General features: G+C 41.6%; 1 protein-coding gene across 5 annotated transcripts in view; it reads left to right on the top strand.

Moving 5' to 3' along the window:
* The window catches only part of LOC110502443 (bifunctional heparan sulfate N-deacetylase/N-sulfotransferase 2), a 197,244-nt gene that overhangs the window by 75,401 nt on the left and 105,292 nt on the right, over positions 1-16,551 (top strand). For all 5 annotated transcript variants that reach the window (XM_021580469.3, XM_021580468.3, XM_036959813.2 and 2 more), the window contains one exon: positions 974-1,016. The gene's annotated coding sequence lies outside the window, so the exon portion shown is untranslated. The remainder of the gene's footprint in view (positions 1-973; positions 1,017-16,551) is intronic.

Consider the following 16,551-nt stretch of genomic DNA (forward strand, 5'->3'; position numbering starts at 1 on the left):
GTTGAAAGACTCAGGTCCCAATTTTTTAAATAAAACAATATAACACATATATTACTAGTAAGAAGTAAATTAGGGATTGTTTTAGAAACATTACAAAGCATGTTCATTTGTTTTTGTGTTTTGTTGGTGTAATTTTCGCAGCTAAAATATATTTTGTTTATGAAAAGGTTTGTTATCTCCGCTGTTATGTTGTCCTGTTTGAGCTGACAAGGTAAAGATAAAACCTCATGCATTGGGATCAGCTCCTTCACAACATGGCTCATTTATTATACATGTAGTGGCTGGTAGATCTACCTGCCACGGTGGCTGGTGGACCAAATTGCCCCCTTACCCTGAATGAATCTCATCAGTATCTCTAACATGGACACCTCTCCAATATCAGTTCCTTTATAATCACAGATAGGTGACAGGGCTGGATAGGATTTATCCATATTTCTTATCATGTCGTGCCATGGAAGCTAGTTAAAACGTACTATTTAGAGACTGCTTCTGTGGGTCTGGACTGGGAGCCCTCTCTCGCTCTCTGGCCTGCCCTTGGATCAGTTGGTTCTGCCCACTACAAAGCAAATTCCACCTGGTAGAAAGAGAGGGATATGGTGACTCAGGGTCTAGTCAAGCCAAGGTAAGGGCTCTCTTCCAGCATCATACCACCATGTGATGCTATTGAGCCCGCTTGTCTGTCTTCGTCTCTCATCTCTTGCTCTGTCGTCCTTGACAACCCTGGGGCTTCAAGCTGTGAGGAGGACTGAGGGACATATTGCCTTTCAAACTGGGCAACCGTGAAACACTTTTCTCCCTCTTTTTAAATGGAAGAGACTGCTGTGAAGATGCTGTGTGCACCCCCTCCCCCACAGCACTATGTGTATTTTAAGCTTGCTTGCTGAGGTGGGCAGCTCATATTAGTGTAGGTGTGAACAGCAGGGGTTCATTTTTGGATCATTAATGAATCCCGTTTCTCTCCTCTTCTCTGCAGGCCCTCGTCTCGTCTCGCCTCATAGACTGCTGCTCACGCTGAGGTAAGGTGCTCTTCAAAGACAACTGGATGTGCTGTTCTGTGTGTATTTTCTTTAGGGTGTGGGTGTTTGTGCGTGTATGTGATTTCATACAGTGTGTGTGTGTGTACGTTCACACATCCCATGTGTGTTATTTTGCGAATGTGTTGGTGTCAGGGGATGATAGAATTTAACATAGCACAGAGCTTTGCATTTGCTGGTTCTATGATTGGTTCACTTGTGGACCCTGGCCTACAATAGCTCATTGACTGAATCACATAGCAACTATACCTGAATCAACAGCAACACAGTCTCACAGAACATTCTCACACAGACTTTGACCTGGATTTTGAAGTGGGATTAGACACGCCCACTACCTGAATAGCTTTATCTGATTTTAACATCCAAAAACAGAAATGTGAACTGACAAACAGCACACGCATGTACACAGACATCGGCAGAAAGACGCAAGGGGGAAGCCACCCATATCGAAGACAACTGGATCCCACTGAAGGGGCTTTGTTGGGGAGGGAAACGACAGCATGGAACTCAAAGGACCCCCGCTGCCATTGCTCAGGCCTAACTTTGTCGAACATGGGCCTGAACCCAAGCAGGATGGAAGCTTTTCATGTCTTTGGGTTGGCTTCATCTAGGGTTGGGCGATAGTACGATAGCATTGTAAATTGCAGATGATTGACAGCCATCTTTGATGGTGACAACATCGTGATGTAACAGACGATGGTTAAGCCTATTGGATCTTGACTGACGCTGTGTCTCGCAGCGCACGGCAGGGCAGCACACAAGTGCCATTTTGAGTAATATTCCTATTCCTATTTGCTATAGCCTATTTCAATAAATATTTTATATAGCCTACAGAACGCAAGAGAGGAATGTAGGCCAGACAGAACAGAGAATTCCACCAAAGCGGTGCAAAATTCAAAGTGAGAAAATATTGTTTCTCTCTCAGATGCATGGGCAATAGGCAAAAGCTTAAACCTTTTTTTATTTTTTTATTTTAGCGATGTTGTCTAGCTGTAAACAACAACTAAAAACAACTAAAAAAGCCTATATTCCATTCTCTCGTCATTTTATAGGCCATGAATATGACTGACGGCTATGCTTCATCGTTTTATGCATAGCTTTCTCCCAACCAAACAATGAATGTAACAGAGTTCCATCTCCAAGTTATTTGAATCGCTTAAAAAAAAAGTAAGGTAGCCAGAGGACTAATAATGAGGGAACATTCAATGGCTTATAAAAAAATGTAATTACAAGTTTAATCAAGTTGAAGCTTATTTTGAAAGAAATTATCCATGCGGGTCGGGTAATCCCTCCATGTGAGGTTGAAAACCAAACGGCCAATAATCTATCCTCGTCCTCCTAGCCCTATCATAAAAGCTTCAAGACAAGTAAAAATGATGAACAGCAGCTTATTTCTAGCCTACAAAGTTGTTGTGGCTTTCAAAAAGAGCAAGAATAAAAGTCTGTAGCCTAAACCTAGGCCTAGGCTATTCTTAATCACAGCTTTATGAGAGAGTGAAAAAAAAACAATGATTTATTTTTATATCATTTTATGAGACCGATAAAGTAATTATTATCCAGTTCTGCTTCTAGGCCTATAACCTAGCCCTCTAGGGTAAGACAGCCCATTTCTCATCATACAGTCACTGCTCCATCATATGCACACCCCACAGATACATGCACACAAACCTCTTCTGCTCCGCCACCAGAAATGGATATTAAAGAAGATTTTCCATTGCCTTCACTTAGCCTCTTCCCAGGCTTTGAACAACATCTTTCAGCATGATTCATCCAGTTACATTCGATTTCGAGTTATAGCCCAACTGTCGATTTAGCTGAGTTTATTGTATTTTATTTTGGGGAGGGGGGCAGCCCAATAGGGGTGATATCATCGTATATCACAATATTTTAGGGGTACATAATCATGACAGGACAAAGGTTGACGTCGCCCAACCCTAGTTTCATCATCATACTAGTACGGAGCCTGATCCTGCCAAATTACAGTACAGTGTAGTCTTTCTTTTCAGTCCCTAAACAGATGATTCCTTGCTTCCAACCTTATGTTTTCATTGTATCAACGGTTGTACTGAAAGACCAGGGTCAAGGGGCTTAAGACTCTCCTTGCACACCCTTGCTCGATGTTGTGGCGTAACATACAAAGGTCACACATTCATGTCTCAGTGTTACCTTTGGTTTCTCACCAGCTTTCTTTTTCTATATTCTCCTTGTATTCCTTCTTCCTTCCTCCCAAATGATGAATGATTAATTTAAAGCCTCCAGATAATAGTTCAGTTGCTGCTCTAGCGCCGGTGCCCTGGGTCACTTCTCCTTCTCCCACCTTCAGATCACAGTACCCAAACAAGAGGCCCCTTTCTCTGTCCCTGGCAACCCACAAGCTCGGCCTCTTAGATCAACCACCCCCCTACGGCTGGCAGTGCTGTCGCTTTCTCTCTCTCCCTCCCCCCCCCCCTTCCTTCTGGCGTTGGTGTACTAATGTGTTTCTATAATTCATTGTTAGTTTGGGAAAGGCATGTTCACCCAGCCCCGATCGCCCGCAGTGATGCATCTGTGAGTGATTTTCCAATGACAAATAAATGAAATCGGTAGGGTGAAGGGAGGGTGAGGAGAGAACAACAGGAAAACAGATGATTCATTATATTTATTCTGTTGCAGTGAGCAGGCCAACGTGTCAATCATCTGCAGAGCCTTGTTTCATTCCAAACTTGCCACATTATGAATTGGAAAAACTTAGTGAAAGAGATGTACGGTACAGCACACACTAAGGCTGACCCCATTTAGTTGACTGGTCGATTGTTTTTTAGTCGATAGACTGTTGGTCGACCGAGATTTAGTCGAGCATTAGCAAAAAATATATAATATCATGGTGTACAGGACAACTATCTAATGCGCCCATGTCTGAGTGTACTGATCCATTGTAAATTCCGTGGGGTTGGCACAGTCCATCAGTCTAAGACATGTGGTACTGAAATTGTATATGGTTATATTACATACAATTGAAGTCGGCTGTTTACATACACTTAGGTTGGAGTCATTAAAACAGTTTTTTTCAACCACTCCACAAATTTATTGTTAACAAACTATAGTTTTGGCAAGTCGGTTAGGACATATTCTTTGTGCATGACACGTCTTTTTTCCAACAATTGTTTACTGACAGATTATTTCACTTATAATTCACTGTATCACATTTCCAGTGGGTCAGAAGTTTACATACACTAAGTTGACTGTGCCTTTAAACAGCTTGGAAAATTCCCAAAAATGGTGTCATGGCTTTAGAAGCTTTTGATAGCCTAATTGACATCATTTGAGGTGTGTTAACCTCTCTGGCCAAAAGCCAGGGAAAATACAGAGCGCCAAATTCAAATATATTACTATAAAAATCTAACTTTCATTAAATCACACATGCAAGAAAGCAAATTAAAGCTACACTTGTTGTGAATCCAGCCAACATGTCAGATTTCAAAAAGGCTTTTCGGCAAAAGCAAACGATGCTATTATCTGAGGATAGCACCATGGTAAACAAAGAGAGAAACCATATTTCAACCCTGCAGGCGCGACACAACGCAGAAAAAAATATATAACTCATGCCTCTGACGAGCTTCTTTTGTTGGCACTCCAATATGTCCCATAAACATCACAAATGGTCCTTCTGTTCGATTTAATTCCGTCGATATATATCCAATGTCCATTTATTTGGCACGTTTGATCCAGAACACCGGTTCGAACTTGCTCAACATGACTACAAAATATCTCAAAAGTTACCTGTAAACTTTGCCAAAATATTTCAAACTACTTTTGTAATACAACGTTAGGTATTTTTTTAACGTAAATAATCGATAAAATTGAAGACGGGATGATCTGTGTTCAATACAGGAAGAAAACAAACTGAAGCATGCTTTCTGGTCACACGCCTCTATCTAACAGTACACTTCAAGTGACCCTCGTTCAAGATGGCTGTACTTCTTCATTACACAAAGGAATAACCTCAACCAATTTCTAAAGACTGTTGACATCCAGTGTTAAGGAACTGCAAGAAGGTCCCTTAGAAATCTGGATTCCCATTGAAAAGAGTGACCTCAAAAAAAGAATATCTGAATGTTTTGTCCTCGGGGTTTCGCCTGCTAAATAAGTTCTGTTATACTCAGAGATGATTCAAACAGGTTTAGAAACTTCAGTGTTTTCTATCCAAATCGACTAATAATAAGCATATCTTATCTTCTGGAAAGGAATAGCAGGCAGTTGAATTTGGGCATGCATTTAATCCGGACTTGAAAATACTACCCCCTGTCACCAAGAAGTTAACTGCCTTGTTCAGGGGCAGAACGACAGATTTTCTCCTTGTCAGCTCGGGGATCCAATCTTGCAACCTTACAGTTAACTATTCCAACGCTCTAACCACCTGCCTCTCATTGCACTCCACAAGGAGACTGACTGCTTGTTACGTGAATGCAGTAGAAGCCAAGGTAAGTCGCTAGCTAGCATTAAACTTACCTTATAAAAAACAATCAATCAATCATAATCACTAATTATAACTACACATGGTTGATGATATTACTAGTTTATCTAGCGTGTCCTGCGTTGCATATAATCGATGCAACCCTGGGGGATGATTTAACAAAAGTGCATTTGCGAAAAAATCACAATCGTTGGACGAATGTACCTAACCATAAACACCAATGCCTTTATTAAAATCAATACACAGAAGTATATATTTTTAAACCTGCATATTTAGATACAAGAAATCCAGGTTAGCAGGCAATATTAACCAGGTGAAATTGTGTAACTTCTCTTGCATTCATTGCACGCAGAGTCAGGGTATATGCAACAGTTTGGGCAGCCTGGCTCATTGCGAACTAATTTGCCAGAATTTTACGTAATTATGACGTGTAACATTGAAGGTTGTTCAATGCAACAAGAATATTTAGACTTAGGGATGCCACCCGTTAGATAAAATACCGAACGGTTCCGTATTTCACTGAAATAATAAACGTTTTGTTTTTGAAATGATAGTTTCTGGATTCAACCATATTAATGACCAAAGGCTCGTATTTCTGTGTGTTATGTTATAATTAAGTCTGATTTGGGGCGGCAGGGTAGCCTAGCGGTTAGAGTGTTGGACTAGTAACTGAAAGGTTGCAAGTTCAAATCCCTGAGCTGACAAGGTACAAATCTGTCGTTCTGCCCATGAACAGGCAGTTAACTCACTGTTCCTAGGCCGTCATTGAAAATAAGAATTTGTTCTTAACTGACTTGCCTAGTTAAATAAAGGTAAAATAAAAAATGATTTGATAGAGCAGTCTGACTGAACGATGCAGCAGCAGGCTCGTAAGCATTCATTCAAACAGCACTTTAGTGCGTTTTGCCAGCAGCTCTTCGCAAGCACATCGCTGTTTATGACTTCAAGCCTATCAGCCTAATGACTGGTGTAACCGATGTGAAATGGCTAGCTCGTTAGCAGGTTGCGCGCTAATAGTTTTTCAAACGTCACTCGCTCTGAGACTTGGAGTAGTTATTCCCCTTTTGTGTAGCGATGGGTAACACTGCTTTGAGTGTGGCTGTTGTCGTTGTGTTCCTGGTTCGAGCCCAGGGAGGAGTGAGGAGAGGGACGGAAGCTATACTGTTACACTGGCAATACTATAGTGCCTATAAGAACATCCAATAGTCAAAGGTTAATGAAAATCAAATGGTATAGAGAGAGAGAGTCCTATAAATACTATATTAACTACAACCTAAAGCCTCTTACCTTGGAATATTGAATACTCATGTTAAAAGGAACCACCAACTTTCATATGTTCTCATGTTCTGAGCAAGGAACTTAAACGTTAGCTTTTTTACATGGCACATATTGCACTTTTACTTTCTTCTCCAACACTTTGTTTTTGCATTATTTAAGCCAAATTGAACATGTTTCATTATTTATTTGAGGCTAAATTGATTTTATTGATGTATTATATTAAGTTAAAATAAGTGTTCATTCAGTATTGTTGTAATTGTAATTACAAATAAATAAATAAAAATCGGCCGATTAATCTGCTTTTTTGGTCCTCCAATAATCGGTATCTGCGTTGAAAAATCGTAATTGGTCGACCTCTAGAGGAAACAGGTTCAAAAGCATCAATATCCACAGTAAATCGAGTCCTATATCGACATAACCTGAAAGGCCGCTCAGCAAGGAAGAAGCCACTGCTCCAAAACCGCCATAAAAAAGCCAGACTACGGTTTGCAACTGCACATGGGGACAAAGATCTGGAGAAATGTCCTCTGGTCTGATGAAACAAAAATACAACTTTTTGGCCATAATGACCATTGTTATGTTTGGAGGAAAAAGGGGGAGGCTTGCAAGCTGAAGAACACCATCCCAACCGCGACGCATGGGGGTGGCCGCATCATGTTGTGGAGGTGCTTTGCTGCAGGAGGGAGGAAAATGATGTGGATATATTTAAGCAACATCTCAAGACTTCAGTCAGGAAGTTAAAGCTTGGTCGCAAATGGGTCTTCCAAATGGACACTGGGAATGTGATGAAAGAAATTAAAGCTGAAATCAATCATTCTCTCTACTATTTTTCTGACATTTCACATTCTTAAAATAAAGTGGTGATCCTAACTGACCTAAGACAGAATTTTTATCAGGATTAAATGTCAGGAATTGTGAAAAACTGAGTTTAAATGTATTTGGCTAAGGTGTATGTAAACTTTTGACTTCAACTGTGCAACACTAATAGAAATATTATTTTAGAGCAAATATGATTTCCCCTGCATTGGATAGTAGTTGCTGTCCACGGATCAGAAACACATCAGTGCGCATTTGAATTGGTGCCTTTTCCTCGGCCATGTTGATATGTGCATAATAGCAAAGTTACCCAGCATATTGGTGTTGAGAACAATGCGGCAGAGGCAGCAGCAGAATGAGCTGCCCTTTCCTTATTGTCTAACAGTGAGGAGAGAGGAAACCCCAACTTAATTAGGTCTATAATCAATAGCCAATGTGTTGAATGTGCCTGGCTTTATAAATCATCAATACATCCACAGATGACAGATCCTGCATTTTTTCCCCCTCATCATTCAATACACAATACCCAATAATGACAAAGCAAAAACTAGTTTTTAGAAATGTTTGCAAATCTATTAAAAATAAAAAACTGAAATATAACATTTACATAAGTATTCAGACCCTTTACTCAGTACTTTGAAGCACCTTTGGCAGCGATTACAGCCTCAAGTCTTCTTGGGTACGACACTACAAGCTTTTGTTTGTAATTTCCTCACATTTTATTTGTCACATGTGCCAAATACAACCGGTGTAGACCTTACAATGAAATTCTTACTTACAAGCCCTTAACCTTTCTGAGCACGGAACCCGGTAGCGGGCTGAAATTCCACAACATACGGTGATCGCTACATAAATAGTCATATTAAACATTCATGAAAAAACAAGTATCGAAAGCCTAGAATTTTGCTAATCCAATTGCTTTGTCAGATTTAAGAAAAGGATTTACTGCGATAGAATACGATGCGATTATCTGAGCATAGAGCCCCATAAAAAACAACTATTTCAACCAGCACATTCACAAACTGCATTAAAATAAATCGATTACCTTTGACGATCTTCGTCTGTTTGCAATTCCAATGCTCATTGTTACACAATGAATTATCTTTTGTTTGATAAAATACATTTTTATAGCGTAATACGAAACATTTTGTAAACCGCTTGTGTCGTGAATTCCGTCTCATTCCATTTTCGACGACACATTCCAGGTAAATAACCCACACAGAACGTGACTTTTCCAGTCATGTTTGGTTTCACTGCAATCAACTGGTTTGTATGTAACACAATCATTTTGTGAACCGCTTGTTTGTAACACAATCAAACCTGATGGGTCATTTCACGGGACGTATTGACTGAAAGAAACCGATTTGAAGACAAGTCATGACATCATTGTGCACCAATGATTTGCCCGCTGTTTCGTTGACTGACTGTATTTTAACCCAATGACCACTGATCTTCTTGAAATATAGCTGGGTAGAAAGCCAATGAGGTGAGGTAAACGGCAATAGGTCATGTTTGTGTTGCAAGACCAACCCATTTGGTAAGCTCCGGCGTAAAGAGAGTCATTCGCTATTGAAGTTTCATACCGGAAGGAGAAACACATATTACGCACAGCGTTATTTCGCATATTCAGCTGTTTATATATCAATCATTATGGCAACTAAGTCAGGGAAAGCTAAATCTAAATCTAGATATACAGATGTACACACAATTTTAGAATACATTGATTGGGAAAGTGAGACAGAGATTGTTGTAGGATGATTCATTTAGCGATTGTGGAGGAATAGCAAGGGCATTGAAGATGAAATGTGTCTGGGTCTTTCAGCATGACAATGATCCCAAACACACAGCCTGGGCAACGAAGGAGTGGCTTCGTAAGAAGCATTTCAAGGTCCTGGAGTGGCCTAGCCAGTCTCCAGATCTCAACCCCATAGAAAATCTTTGGAGGGAGTTGAAAGTCTGTGTTGCCCAGCAACAGCCCCAAAATATCACTGCTCTAGAGGAGATCTGCATGGAGGAATGGGCCAAAATTCCAGCAACAGTGTGTGAAAACCTTGTGAAGACTTACAGAAAACGTTTGACCTCTATCATTGCCAACAAAGGGTAATAACAAAGTATTGAGATAAACTTTTGTTATTGACCAAATACTTATTTTCCACCATAATTTGCAAATAAATTCATAAAAAACCTACAATGTGATTTTCTGGATTTTTTCCCCTCATTTTGTCTGTCATAGTTGAAGTGTACCTATGATGAAAATTACAGGCCTCATCTTTTTAAGTGGGAGAACTTGCACAATTTGTGGCTGACTAAATACTTTTTTGCCCCACTGTATATGAATGGCCTACATGTAGCCTATGTGCACTACATTTATCGAATCAATTATTGTTTTCTTGCGCAAACCCAAGCAACAATTGTCAAACTCAGACATTTCTCTCAAAAAACACAGGGATGTCGATACGCACGGGACTAGTATTATCAGAGGACCGTTGAGTTTGCCAAAAAAACGTAGGTTATTCTGTCTGGAATTATTACTCTCCTGCCATGTAAAAATGACGAACATGGCAGATTCAGACGGGACTAAAATGACAGATGTGGTGTTTATCATGATCACATCAATAAATTGGTTCTAACAAACTCTGAACACCATGACAAATGTGAAAGTGGGTGGAGCGGGACTCAAACCCGGAAGCTTATAAGAAATCCTGCTATGCCCTCCAACGAACCATCAAACAGGCAAAGCATCAATACAGGACTAAGATCGAATCGTACTACACCGGTTCCGACGCTCGTCGGATGTGGAAGGGCTTGCAAACCATTACAGACTAAAAAGGGAAGCACAGCTGCCCAGTGACACGAGCCTACCAGACAAGCTAAATTACTTCCCAGCTCGCTTCGGGGCAAGTAACACTGAAACACGCATGAGAGCATCAGCTGTTCCAGATGACTGTGTGATCACGCTCTTCGTAGCCGATGTGAGTAAGACCTTCAAACAGGTCAACATTCACAAGGCCGCCGGGCCAGACGGATTACCGATGTGAGTAAGACCTTCAAACAGGTCAACATTCACAAGGCCGCCGGGCCAGGCGGATTACCAGGATGTGTACTCCGAGAACACACTGACAAGTGTCTTCACTGACATTTTCAAACTCTCTCTGTCTGAGTCTATTTCAACATGTTTCAAGCAGACCACCATAGTCCCTGTTGCCCAAAAACACTAAGGTAACCTGCCTAAATGACGACAGACCCGAAGCACTCACGTCTGTTGCCGTGAAGTGCGTTGAAAGGCTGGTCATGGCTCACAACACCATTATCTCAGAAACCCTAGACCCTCTATAATTTTCATACCGTCCAAACAGATCCACAGATGATGTGATCTCTATTGCACTCCGCACTGCCCTTTCACACCTGGACAAAAGGAACACCTATGTTAGAACACTATTCATTAACTACAGCTCAGCGTTCAACACCATAGTGCCCTCTAAGCTAAGAACCCTGGGATTAAACACCTCCCTTTGCAACTGGATCCTGGACTTCCTGACGGGACGTCCCCGGGTGGTAAGGGTAGGTAGCAACACATGCGCCACGCTGATCCTCAACACGGGGGCCCCTAGGGTGCATGCTCAGTCCCCTCCTGTACTCCCTGTTCACTCATGACTGCACAGCCAGGCATCAACATCATTAAGTTTGCCCATGACACAACAATGGTAGACCTAAACAACGACGAGACAGCCTATAGGAAGGAGGTCAGAGACCTGACCGTGTGGTGCAAGGACAACAACCTCTCCCTCAACATGATCAAGACAAAGGAGATGATTGTGTACTACACGAAAGGGAGGACCAAGCACGCCCCCATTCTCACCGACAGGGCTGTATTGGAGCAGGTTGAGAGCTTCAAGTTCCTTGGCGTCCACATCACCAACAAACTATCATGGTCCAAACACACCAAGACAAAACGTGAAGAGGGCACGACAAAACCTATTCCCCCTCGGGAGACCGAAAAGATTTGGCATGGGTCCTCAGATCCTCAAAAGCTTCAACAGCAGCACCAGAGAGCATCCTGACGGGTTGCATCACTGCCTGGTATGGCAACTGCTCGGCCTCTGACCGCAAAGCACCACAGAGTGTAGTGCATATGGCCCAGTACATCACTGGGGCCAAGCTTCCTGTCCTCCAGGACCTATATATAAGGCAGTGTCAGAGGAAGGCCCTTAAAATGGTCAAGGACTCCAGCCACCCTAGTCATAGACTGTTCTCTCTGCTACCGCACTGCAAGCGGTCCCGGAGAGTCTAGGCACAACAGGATTCTAAACACATTCTACACCCAAGCCATAAGACATCTGCTAATCATATGGCTACCCAGACTTCTACCCCCCACCCTCTTTTACACTGCTGCTACTACTCTCTGTTATCATCTATGCATAGTCACTTTAATAATACTACCTACATGTACATATTACCTTGACTAACCGGTACCCCCTGTATATAGCCTCGCAATTGTTATTTTATTGCTGCTCTTTAAATATTTGTTACTTTTTTATTTTTAAATAGTTGGTATTTTTCTTAACTGCATTTTTAACCTCAGAGCTACCCCCTACTTTTTTCAATTTCCGCCTGAAGACATACCCAAATCTAACAGCCTGTAGCTCAGGCACAGAACCAAGGATATGTATATTCTTGGTACCATTTGAAAGAAAACAACTCTGAAGTTTGTGTAAATGTGAATTGAATGTTGGAGAATATAACACAATAGATCTGGTTTAGATAAAACAATGAAAAAACACATTTGTTTTTTATTTTAATTGTTGTATCATCTTTAAAATGAACAAGATAAAACAATCATTCAGATAAGATGATGGGGACAATTTCAGTGAAAAACACAAGAGGGCAACAGTACTTGTGCAAAGTTTCAGAATGATAACTTCCAAAATGAGTGTGCTACATGACATTTATCATGAAGTCACCCAGGTGTCCCACACAAGTAGCCCAAATATACCCAAGTGGCCAAATTGGTGAAGGGATACATTTTTAAACAAAAACTATATACAAAATACCAAAATGGTATTCTAACACACCACCCCAAAAAATGTAGAAAAAAAATATGGGAAAAAAAATATGAAGAAAACAATATATACATTTACAAAATAACATGGGTAACATGGATAACTATTAACACACTTACAATATTTGGAAGACCCTCAGTCCTCTATCAAATCAAATGTATTTATATAGCCCTTCGTACATCAGCTAATATCTCAAAGTGCTGTACAGAAACCCAGCCTAAAACCCCAAACAGCAAGCAATGAAGGTGTAGAAGCACAGTGGCTTGGAAAAACTCCCTAGAAAGGCCAAAACCTAGGAAGAAACCTAGAGAGGAACCAGGCTATGAGGGGTGGAGATAACAGAACATGGCCGAGATTTTCAAACGTTCATAGATGACCAGCAGGGTCAAATAATAATAATCACAGTAGTTGTAGAGGATGCAACAGGACAGCATCTCGAGTAAATATGAACAGTAGGGTTCCATAGTCGCAGGCAGAACAGTTGAAACTGGAACAGCAGCAAGGCCAGGTGGACTGGGGACAGCAAGGAGTCATCATGCCAGGTAGTCCTGACGCATGGTCCTAGGGGTCAGGTCCTCCGAGAGAGAGAATTAGAGAGCGCATACTTAAATTCACACAGGACACCGGATAAGGCAGAAGAAGTACTCCAGATATAACAAACTGACCCTAGCCCCCCCGACACATAAACTACTGCAGCATAAATACTGGAGGCTGAGACAGGAGGGGTCAGGAGACACTGTGGCCCCATCAGATCAGACCCCCAGACAGGGCCAAACAGAAAGGATATAACCCCACCCACTTTGCCAAAGCTCTACACAATATTGTGCTGCTGATGCCAGGTGCCATAGCGGTCTCTTTCTGCTGTAAAGCAGAGGGTCACCAAGCATGTGGCGCAGGTGATGGGGGACTTAATTTAGCAAAGAACACAGTGACACCTGCATGCTGTGCCCTTTTGGTCCTGAGGCACATCCATGACTGCAGAAATACATTTGGGCAGATGAACACCACTTGTGGCAGGAGCTTGATGAACCAGCTTCAGTGGGGGATGGAAACCTTGTCCCTGGGGGCTGCAATTCGGAGTCAGTGTCACTGTGAAAGAAAATGTTCAGTTAGAATAGTTTCACATATGAGCCCTGTATCAACAGGTATAATAAACAGATACAGTGGGGCAAAAAAGTATTTAGTCAGCCACCAATTGTGCAAGTTCTCCCACTTAAAAATATGAGAGAGCCCTGTAATTTTCATCATAGGTACACTTCAATTATGACAGACAAAATGAGGGAAAAAAAATCCAGAAAATCACATTGTAGGATTTTTTATGAATTTATTTGCAAATGATGGTGGAAAATAAGTATTTGGTCAATAACAAAAGTGTATCTCAATACTTTGTTATATACCCTTTGTTGGCAATGACAGAGGTCAAATGTTTTCTGTAAGTCTTCACAAGGTTTTCACACACTGTTGCTGGTATTTTGGCCCATTCCTCCATGCAGATCTCCTCTAGAGCAGTGATATTTTGGGGCTGTTGCTGGGCAACACGGACTTTCAACTCCCTCCAAAGATTTTCAATGGGGTTGAGATCTGGAGACTGGCTAGGCCACTCCAGGACCTTGAAATGCTTCTTACGAAGCCACTCCTTCGTTGCCCGGGCGGTGTGTTTGGGACCAATGCCCTTGCTGATGGAAGGAAGTTTTCACTCAAAATCTCACGATACATGGCCCCATTCATTCTTTCCTTTACACGGATCAGTCGTCCTGGTCCCTTTGCAGAAAAACAAAAAAGCATGATGCATGATGTTTCCACCCCCATGCTTCACAGTAGGTATGGTGTTCTTTGGATGCAACTCAGCATTCTTTGTCCTCCAAACACGACGAGTTGCGTTTTTACCAAAAAGTTATATTTTGGTTTCATCTGACCATATGACATTCTCCCAATCTTCTTCTGGATCATCCAAATGCTCTCTAGCAAACTTCAGACGGGCCTGGACATGTACTGGCTTAAGCAGGGGGACACGTCTGGCACTGCAGATTTTGAGTCCCTGGCGGCGTAGTGGGTTACTGATGGTAGGCTTTGTTACTTTGGTCCCAGCTCTCTGCAGGTCATTCACTAGGTCCCCCCGTGTGGTTCTGGGAGTTTTGCTCACCGTTCTTGTGATCATTTTGACCCCACGGGGTGAGATCTTGCGTGGAGCCCCAGATCGAGGGAGATTATCAGTGGTCTTGTATGTCTTCCATTTCCTAATAATTGCTCCCACAGTTGATTTCTTCAAACCAAGCTGCTTACCTATTGCAGATTCAGTCTTCCCAGCCTGGTGCAGGTCTACAATTTTGTTTCTGGTGTCCTTTGACAGCTCTTTGGTCTTGGCCATAGTGGAGTTTGTAGTGTGACTGTTTCAGGTTGTGGACAGGTGTCTTTTATACTGATAACAAGTTCAAACAGGTGCCATTAATACAGGTAACGAGTGGAGGACAGAGGAGCCTCTTAAAGAAGTTGTTACAGGTCTGTGAGAGCCAGAAATCTTGCTTGTTTGTAGGTGACCAAATACTTATTTTCCACCATAATTTGCAAATAAATTCATAAAAAATCCTACAATGTGATTTTCTGGATTTTTTTTCTCATTTTGTCTGTCATAGTTGAAATGTACCTATGAAGAAAATTACAGGCCTCATCTTTTTAAGTGGGAGAACGTGCACAATTGGTGGCTGACTAAATAGTTTTTTGCCCCACTGTATATATATATAAATATATAGCTTATCAACTTTCAGTGAATGCTTTTGTTTATGTTTTGTGTGCATGAAGTGAATATTGCCAAATGCATCTATAAAAATAAATACATCTGCCTATTTAATGCAACCCTTGCTGTTAATAAATCACAAAGCAGCAGCATACAACTGACCTAAACGTTTGGAAATGATAAGTTAACTTTTTCATCCATAGCCTTAAAATGCATCTCAAGTGCAATTGTACTGTTTAGCTCTTATCTGAAGGCTGGGGGGCATTTAGGACATACTGTGGATCGCTAAAATATCCTAATGATTATGATCACACTTCCTCATTTCAAATATTATGGCAACATAACACCAAAGATAATTTGGTATTGTTTAGAAACATGGGAACCAAGCTTGAGTTATCAGTGTGGCCCTATCATGTAAGACATCTTGAAATACCGTATCTTCACGCCTAAAATAAAAACCTCCAGGCTTCTGTCATAACTGAATTTATTGAGAAAAAAATCATCATAAAAAATAATAAAAATCATTACATAAAAACGAATCCCATCTGAATCTGTGGCGGTCGCTGCAGCTGGGAGGAGAGAGGGAAATGGATGCTAGTCACTTGCTGTCTGTCTAATCGATTGGTATAAAGAACAGACCTCTCTTGGTTGACTTTTTTTCGGACAGCCCTAGTACGTACACACACATGCGTATATTCTGACTCATGCACACATGCACTCTTTGTGCACACAAAGACCTTCTGACATCTACACTATCTGGCACATACACAGTGTCTTATGGCACTCGCATGAACCCATATAACTCCCTCTATTTCACACATACTCTATCTCGCTTTTTTTCTTCCTACTCTCCTCTCTCTGTTTCCTCCACTCTCCTCTCCCCCGTATCTTCTCCCTATTTTATCCATATGGCTGGGTGCTAATAACCCTGGTGGCTAAGCTGGTGTCGTCCTCGGGCTGTGGGGCGGGTCATGTCCATCTGTCCCAGGCTGCTAATTACCTAACGGGATTAGCCGTTCCCTGGACAGCACCCTGATCACAGTACCTCAGGGGCCAGGCCTGCCCTACACCCATCACTCCCATTGATCCCCATTGATCTCTCACACCTGGGGAGCACTAAGTCTGGACCAGGCTTCATTTTACTATGCTATAGCCCTCTTCTAATAATCTGTCCAC

The sequence above is a fragment of the Oncorhynchus mykiss genome, chromosome 23 (assembly GCF_057628025.1).
Source record: "Oncorhynchus mykiss isolate SJ-2025 chromosome 23, ASM5762802v1, whole genome shotgun sequence".
Classification (NCBI taxonomy): Eukaryota; Metazoa; Chordata; class Actinopteri; order Salmoniformes; family Salmonidae; genus Oncorhynchus; species Oncorhynchus mykiss.